This window comes from Coregonus clupeaformis, unplaced genomic scaffold (genome assembly GCF_020615455.1).
Source record: "Coregonus clupeaformis isolate EN_2021a unplaced genomic scaffold, ASM2061545v1 scaf5850, whole genome shotgun sequence".
In the NCBI taxonomy this organism is placed as follows: domain Eukaryota; kingdom Metazoa; phylum Chordata; class Actinopteri; order Salmoniformes; family Salmonidae; genus Coregonus; species Coregonus clupeaformis.
In genome coordinates, this window is record NW_025539304.1 from 6,938 (window position 1) to 13,675 (window position 6,738).

Consider the following 6,738-nt stretch of genomic DNA (forward strand, 5'->3'; position numbering starts at 1 on the left):
GGAGGTTGAGAGAGAGCAACAGAACAGGGGGAGGTTGAGAGAGTAGCAACAGAACAGGGGGAGGTTGAGAGAGTAGCAACAGAACAGGGGGAGGTTGAGAGAGTAGAAGAAAACTATTCAGGTAAAAGAAAAATTAGCGAGAACGGTCGAAAAGAAAGCAAAGACAAAGGAAAGCAGAAAAAGTAAAGAAACATCTGACGCTACTACATCAAAGACCAGACCTGAGACCAAAGGAATTCTAACCAAGCTAACAACCAACACACAAACAACAAGTGTACATATTTCAGTCCACCGTACCTCCTCCAGCTGACAGGCCTTGATGACAGAGGTGTAGCGGAACTCGTCGTAGGTCAGACCAAACAGGATGTTGTCACGGATGGTTCCGGGCATGATCCAGGAGGTCTGGGGGGAGAAGGAGATCCGTCCGCTGTGTCTGATCTTCCCCTCAGACGGGACCAGCTCTCCCAGGATCATCATCAGCAGGGAACTCTGGGGGGAGACACAGAATTAAAGACAAAAGACACATAAAATAAAATGTTATCTCTATGGAAGACACACATTAGTGTGTGTGTAAGCTTCCGGACGCAACTCGGGAGTCTGTTGGGACATTGGGCTGACATTTTGGACTCCCCTTAGTTGCGCATCTCTCTGGTGCCTGGCAATGGAAAATAACCCTAACCCAAAGTGTCCGTTTCACCCAATCTTTTTTTGCCCGTCAACAAAAGCTACAATTTCTAGGAACACTACTTACCAGTTGGCAGGTAAAATGTGTCTGTCGCTATCAAAAAACGCATTTATAACCAGTTTTTATCCAGGGTCTTCCACTAGCCTACTATTAACATTTTCCACCGGAAACACTCGCTTCTTTGTGTTTCCAGTAGAAAACGTCAATATTAGGCTAATCGTTGGAATGGAAGACCCTATGACATAGTGAGATATGAGAATTACAGGGACTGCAGTTGGTACATTTAAAGAAATGTTGATTAACGTACATTGTTCCTGTCAAATCAAATTAACCCAATAAAGTAAACTACAAAGGCCCAGACCTCCTCCGTCCACTCCAGTGTTCCCAGACAGACAGTGAGTGGTAGTGCTACCTTTCCTGAGCCGGTGGATCCAGCCACCGCCAGCATCTGTCCCTTCTCCAGGTACAGGCTGATGTTCTTGAGGACGGGTGTAACATATAGGTTGGTGAAGAACAGCCCTACGTCACCGTTAGGATGGCCGTTAGACTTGTTCTCCTGCTTTATCTTCTCAAACAACTCTCCGATACCCTGGAGAGGGGGAAGAGAGTTGGGGGAGAAATAGAGAGAAAGAGAGGGGGGGAAAGAGGGAGAGAGAATAGGGGGAGAAAGAGAGAGGGGGGGAAGGGAGAAAGAGGATGAGAGAGAGAGAGAGAGAGAGAGAGAGAGAGAGAGAGAGAGAGAGAGAGAGAGAGAGAGAGAGAGAGAGAGAGAGAGAGAGAGGGTGAGAAATAGCTTTACATTACATCAAATGTACATTTCTCTCATACAATATGACCAGACCAGCTTGTCTGAAAGAGTGAGCTCATGTGTGTACAGCTCTGTTTGTATTAGGAATACTATTTGGGCATAAAGGGGAAAACAGACTAGTGATAAAATGCTCTGATGACGGCTTTATGCTGAAATGTGTCCGACAATTAGAAAGATGAGTAAAGTATTTTTTTGTCATTTATTTTCAAGATTCTGGGAATCACTGAGAAATAGGAGACTCTTGGGCCCCAAAGAAAAAAGACCTCAAATGTCTAATCCATCAACATTTCCATAGAAATCAAATCACTGGTGAGAGTGAGACTTCTGTAGGAGAGAAATAGTGAAGCCCCCTGGTTGGTTTGTTTAATCATTGACCTGGGTGACGTTTTATGGGTCAGTGCTCTTCTAAGGGCTTCCGTCATTTCTATAGCTTACACTGCGTCACATTCATATTCAAATGAGCTGACGTACACGCAGTCCACAATAAAGACCAGTCTGACACCTCTGGCCTATTCCCAAAATAACTTTCACGGGAAGAGGAGACACTGGGATAGAATCCTGGGTGTGATAAATGAATGGTTTCCTAACCAGATTTTCCCAGCATAGAGATGGGTTTGGTATAGTTTACCACCGTGTAGCATTGCATTGGTGTTAGTTATCTAAATTAGTGCACAAAGCATCTGAACACAAATTATTTTCTACCTACTTGGGATGGCCATAAAATGTGTCCATAAAGTTAAATGTACTGCCTGCGACACTTCAAACTGATAACGTTGTTCTGTGGTCATGATGATGAATTGCCTTTTACCTACACAATACTAGGATTATCATCAGGAAGAATAGAATAGAATGCACACACACACACACACACACACACACACACACACACACACACACACACACACACACACACACACACACACACACGTACCTCATCCCAGGAGGCGGTCACGTTGACCAGCTCTACCTCAGTGGTGGTCAGGTTGTACTCCAATACTTTGTACTCCTCTTTACAGAGGTATTCCTACAGGACAGACAAAACAAGAGTTAAAACCACTAATATGTTACAAATTGAAACAGACAAGAATATTATCTTGGCAACAACAAGTCAACTCAATACACACACACGCACGCACGCACACACACACACACACACACACAGACACAGACACACGCACGCAGACGCACTCTCACACACACAAACAATCACGCAAGCACACTCACACACACACACATTCACAGTGGAGAACAAACCGTAGTGGCTCATAGACAGAATAGACAACATGTGTTGTCCTACTGTAGTGTCCTGTGCAGTAGTGGCTCGTAGACAGAATAGACAACATGTTCAGGAGATAGAGAGGAATCCCTGATAAGACTGACACAACAACAACTGTACTGTGACCCTAATATGGCTTTTTGGCCATGGATGACGTGTGTCTGTCTCTCTCTCTCTATTTCTTGATGGGCCTTATGGCAAGGCGGTATGAAGGGCATGTATGTGTCTTGGGGTGCAGTTGGTGTTTTGGATTCCAGATGTTGGACTGGAAAGATGAGTCCATTAAATCAAACAGGTAGCTTCTACTTCCTCTTTGTGCGTGTGATTGAATGCCATGCGGTGCGTGTGGGGTTGCCTGTGTGTGTGTGCGTGTGTGCGCGTCTGCAGTGTTTCCCCTAGGATTTTTGTGGTGGCAAAGTTAGTGTGGTAGTGGGGCGTGGCCAATTGCGCTGTCTCCGACCAACATATTTAAAGGACCTCCTCCTGGCAACAGAGACAAAATGTTGCTGTTTTAAAGCTAATTTCCTGCAATTCTACACATTTTGCCTTGGCTTATGCCGTGTTTTATGCTACATGAGTGACTCAAACATAATACCAAAATCAATGAGGGCCCCATGCCATGACATTTTTGGAATTTTAGATTCTCCTTGACTGTCTAGTTTTTATTTTGGTGATTGTTTTTCAAAAATCTTATTCAAAAATATATAGCTCCATTATCTCTAAATACTTTATATCTGGTTTTAGTCATTTAAGTTTACACTGAAAACACTCTAACATCCCAAAAATGATATTATTTTTATTTTTTTAAACGCCGCTGCTAAATGAATATAGGGGAAACACTAATCAGCATGTCTGAACATGCATTTGTGTACATGTGCATGTATGTGTGTGTGTGTGTGTGTGTGTGTGTGTGTGTGTGTGTGTGTGTTTGTTTGCCAATTCCTATGAGTCTTCTTAAGATACTGACAAAAACACACCAGAACTGACATAACCTTCGGGGAGACTGACATAACCTTCAAGGACACTGACATAACCTTCGAGGACACTGACATAACCTTCGGGGACACTGACATAACCATCAGGGACACTGACATAACCATCAGGGACACTGACATAACCATCAGGGACACTGACATAACCTTCGGGGACACTGACATAACCTTCGGTGACACTGACATAACCTTCAGGGACACTGACATAACCTTCAGGGACACTGACATAACCTTCAGGGACACTGACATAACCTTCAGGGACACTGACATAAACTTCAGGGACACTGACATAACCTTTGGGGACACTGACATAATCTTCGGGAACACTGACAATGACAAAACCAGAGTTATCATCAACTTCTGTTAACAAGCACTCCTTTCCCCTCCACTTCCTCTCCTCAAGTCTGTACATTCTACATTATATACAGTATCAATGACTGTGCTTCTCCAACCCAACTCCATCCAACATCTTCTTTTCATTTTCCACGGCCCACTCCCAACTATTACAGCCCTCTACCAGACTCTACCCAAGTTAAATGCCTACTTCAACGATGACCCAAAGTTCCAGCATACTGTACCGCATCTGGATGGAACATTCGAAACCCCATCCACCCCTCTTCACTCCCCCTGTCCTCCCCCCATCCCTCTGCTCTCCCCACCCCTCCCCCTGTCCTCCCCCCACCCCTCTCCCCTCCCCCTGTCCTCCCCCCACCCCTCTCCCCCCCCCTCTCCTCCCCCCCACCCCCTCCCCTCCCCCTTTCCTCCCCGTACTCCCTCTCACTCTCACTCCCCCCTCCCCTCCCCCTTCCCTCCCCCTACCCTCTCACTCCCCCCTGTCCTCCCCCTCACCCCTCTCCCCCTGACGCTGTCCCTCTCTCCTCCCCCTGTCCTCCCCACCCCTCTCTCCTCCCCCTTTCCTCCCACACCCCTCTCCCCTCCCCTCCCCACCCCTCCCCCAACCCCCACTCCTCTCTCTCCCCTGTCCTCCCTCCACCCCTGTCCTCCCCCATCCCCTCCCCCATCCGTTTTTCTGCTCCTGACCTCTCCCCCACCCCTCTTTTCTCCCCCCTGTCCTCCCCCATCCCTCTCTCCTCTCCCCGTCCCCCCATCCGTCTTTTCCTCCCATGCCCAAGTACGCATAACCGCCTCACCTCTATCTTTGTGACCAGCGCCAGGGTAGCCGACCACATCTGTATAGAGCCAGGCAGCTGTCTGGTGAGGGTCATACGAACACCATGCAGTAGGAGGCGGTGGTAAAGATACTTCTCAGGATGATGCCCTGGATAGACCCCATTCAGATTGTACTTTATTAATCCCCAATGGGAGTATTTCACAGATCTTTTACCTCATATTCATTATATCCAGCCCAATACCAGTGGCTACATACAGTGGGGGAAAAAAGTATTTAGTCAGCCACCAATTGTGCAAGTTCTCCCACTTAAAAAGATGAGAGAGGCCTGTAATTTTCATCATAGGTACACGTCAACTATAACAGACAAATTGAAGAATTTTTTTTCCAGAAAATCACATTGTAGGATTTTTTATGAATTTATTTGCAAATTATGGTGGAAAATAAGTATTTGGTCACCTACAAACAAGCAAGATTTCTGGCTCTCACAGACCTGTAACTTCTTCTTTAAGAGGCTCCTCTGTCCTCCACTCGTTACCTGTATTAATGGCACCTGTTTGAACTTGTTATCAGTATAAAGACACCTGTCCACAACCTCAAACAGTCACACTCCAAACTCCACTATGGCCAAGACCAAAGAGCTGTCAAAGGACACCAGAAACAAAATTGTAGACCTGCACCAGGTTGGAAGACTGAATCTGCAATAGGTAAGCAGCTTGGTTTGAAGAAATCAACTGTGGGAGCAATTATTAGGAAATGGAAGACATGCAAGACCACTGATAATCTCCTCGATCTGGGGCTCCACGCAAGATCTCACCCCGTGGGTCAAAATGATCACAAGAACGGTGAGCAAAAATCCCAGAACCACACGGGGGGACCTAGTGAATGACCTGCAGAAAGCTGGGACCAAAGTAACAAAGCCTACCATCAGTAACACACTACGCCGCCACGGACTCAAATCCTGCAGTGCGAGACGTGTCCCCCTGCTTAAGTCAGTACATGTCCAGGCCCGTCTGAAGTGCATTTGGATGATCCAGAAGAGGATTGGGAGAATGTCATATGGTCAGATGAAACCAAAATATAATTTTTTGGTAAAAACTCAACTCGTCGTGTTTGGAGGACAAAGAATGCTGAGTTGCATGCAAAGAACACCATACCTACTGTGAAACATGGGGGTGGAAACATCATGCTTTGGGGCTGTTTTTCTGCAAAGGGACCGGGACGACTGATCCGTGTAAAAGAAAGAATGAATGGGGCCATGTATCGTGAGATTTTGAGTGAAAACCTCCTTCCATCAGCAAGGGCATTGAAGATGAAACGTGGCTGGGTCTTTCAGCATGACAATGATCCCAAACACACTGCCCGGGCATCGAAGGAGTGGCTTTGTAAGAAGCATTTCAAGGTCCTGGAGTGGCCTAGCCAGTCTCCAGATCTCAACCCCATAGAAAATCTTTGGAGGGAGTTGAAAGTCCGTGTTGCCCAGCGACAGCCCCAAAACATCACCGCTCTAGAGTAGATCTGCATGGAGGAATGGGCCAAAATACCAGCAACAGTGTTTGAAAACATTGTGAAGACTTACAGAAAACGTTTGACCTGTGTCATTGCCAACAAAGGGTATATAACAAAGTATTGAGAAACTTTTGTCATTGACCAAATACTTATTTTCCACCAGAATTTGCAAAGAAATTCATTAAAAATCCTACAATGTGATTTTCTGGAATTTCTTTTCTCATTTTGTCTGTCATAGTTGACGTGTACCTATGATGAAAATTACAGGCCTCTCTCATCTTTTTAAGTGGGAGAACTTGCACAATTGGTGGCTGACTAAATACTTTTTTTCCCCACTGT

At 45.9% G+C, this 6,738-nt stretch overlaps 1 pseudogene; it reads right to left on the bottom strand.

The window, feature by feature from the left end:
• Positions 1-297: 297 nt before the first annotated feature.
• LOC123481136 lies at positions 298-5,055 on the bottom strand (annotated as a pseudogene).
• Between the last annotated feature and the right edge of the window lie 1,683 nt (positions 5,056-6,738).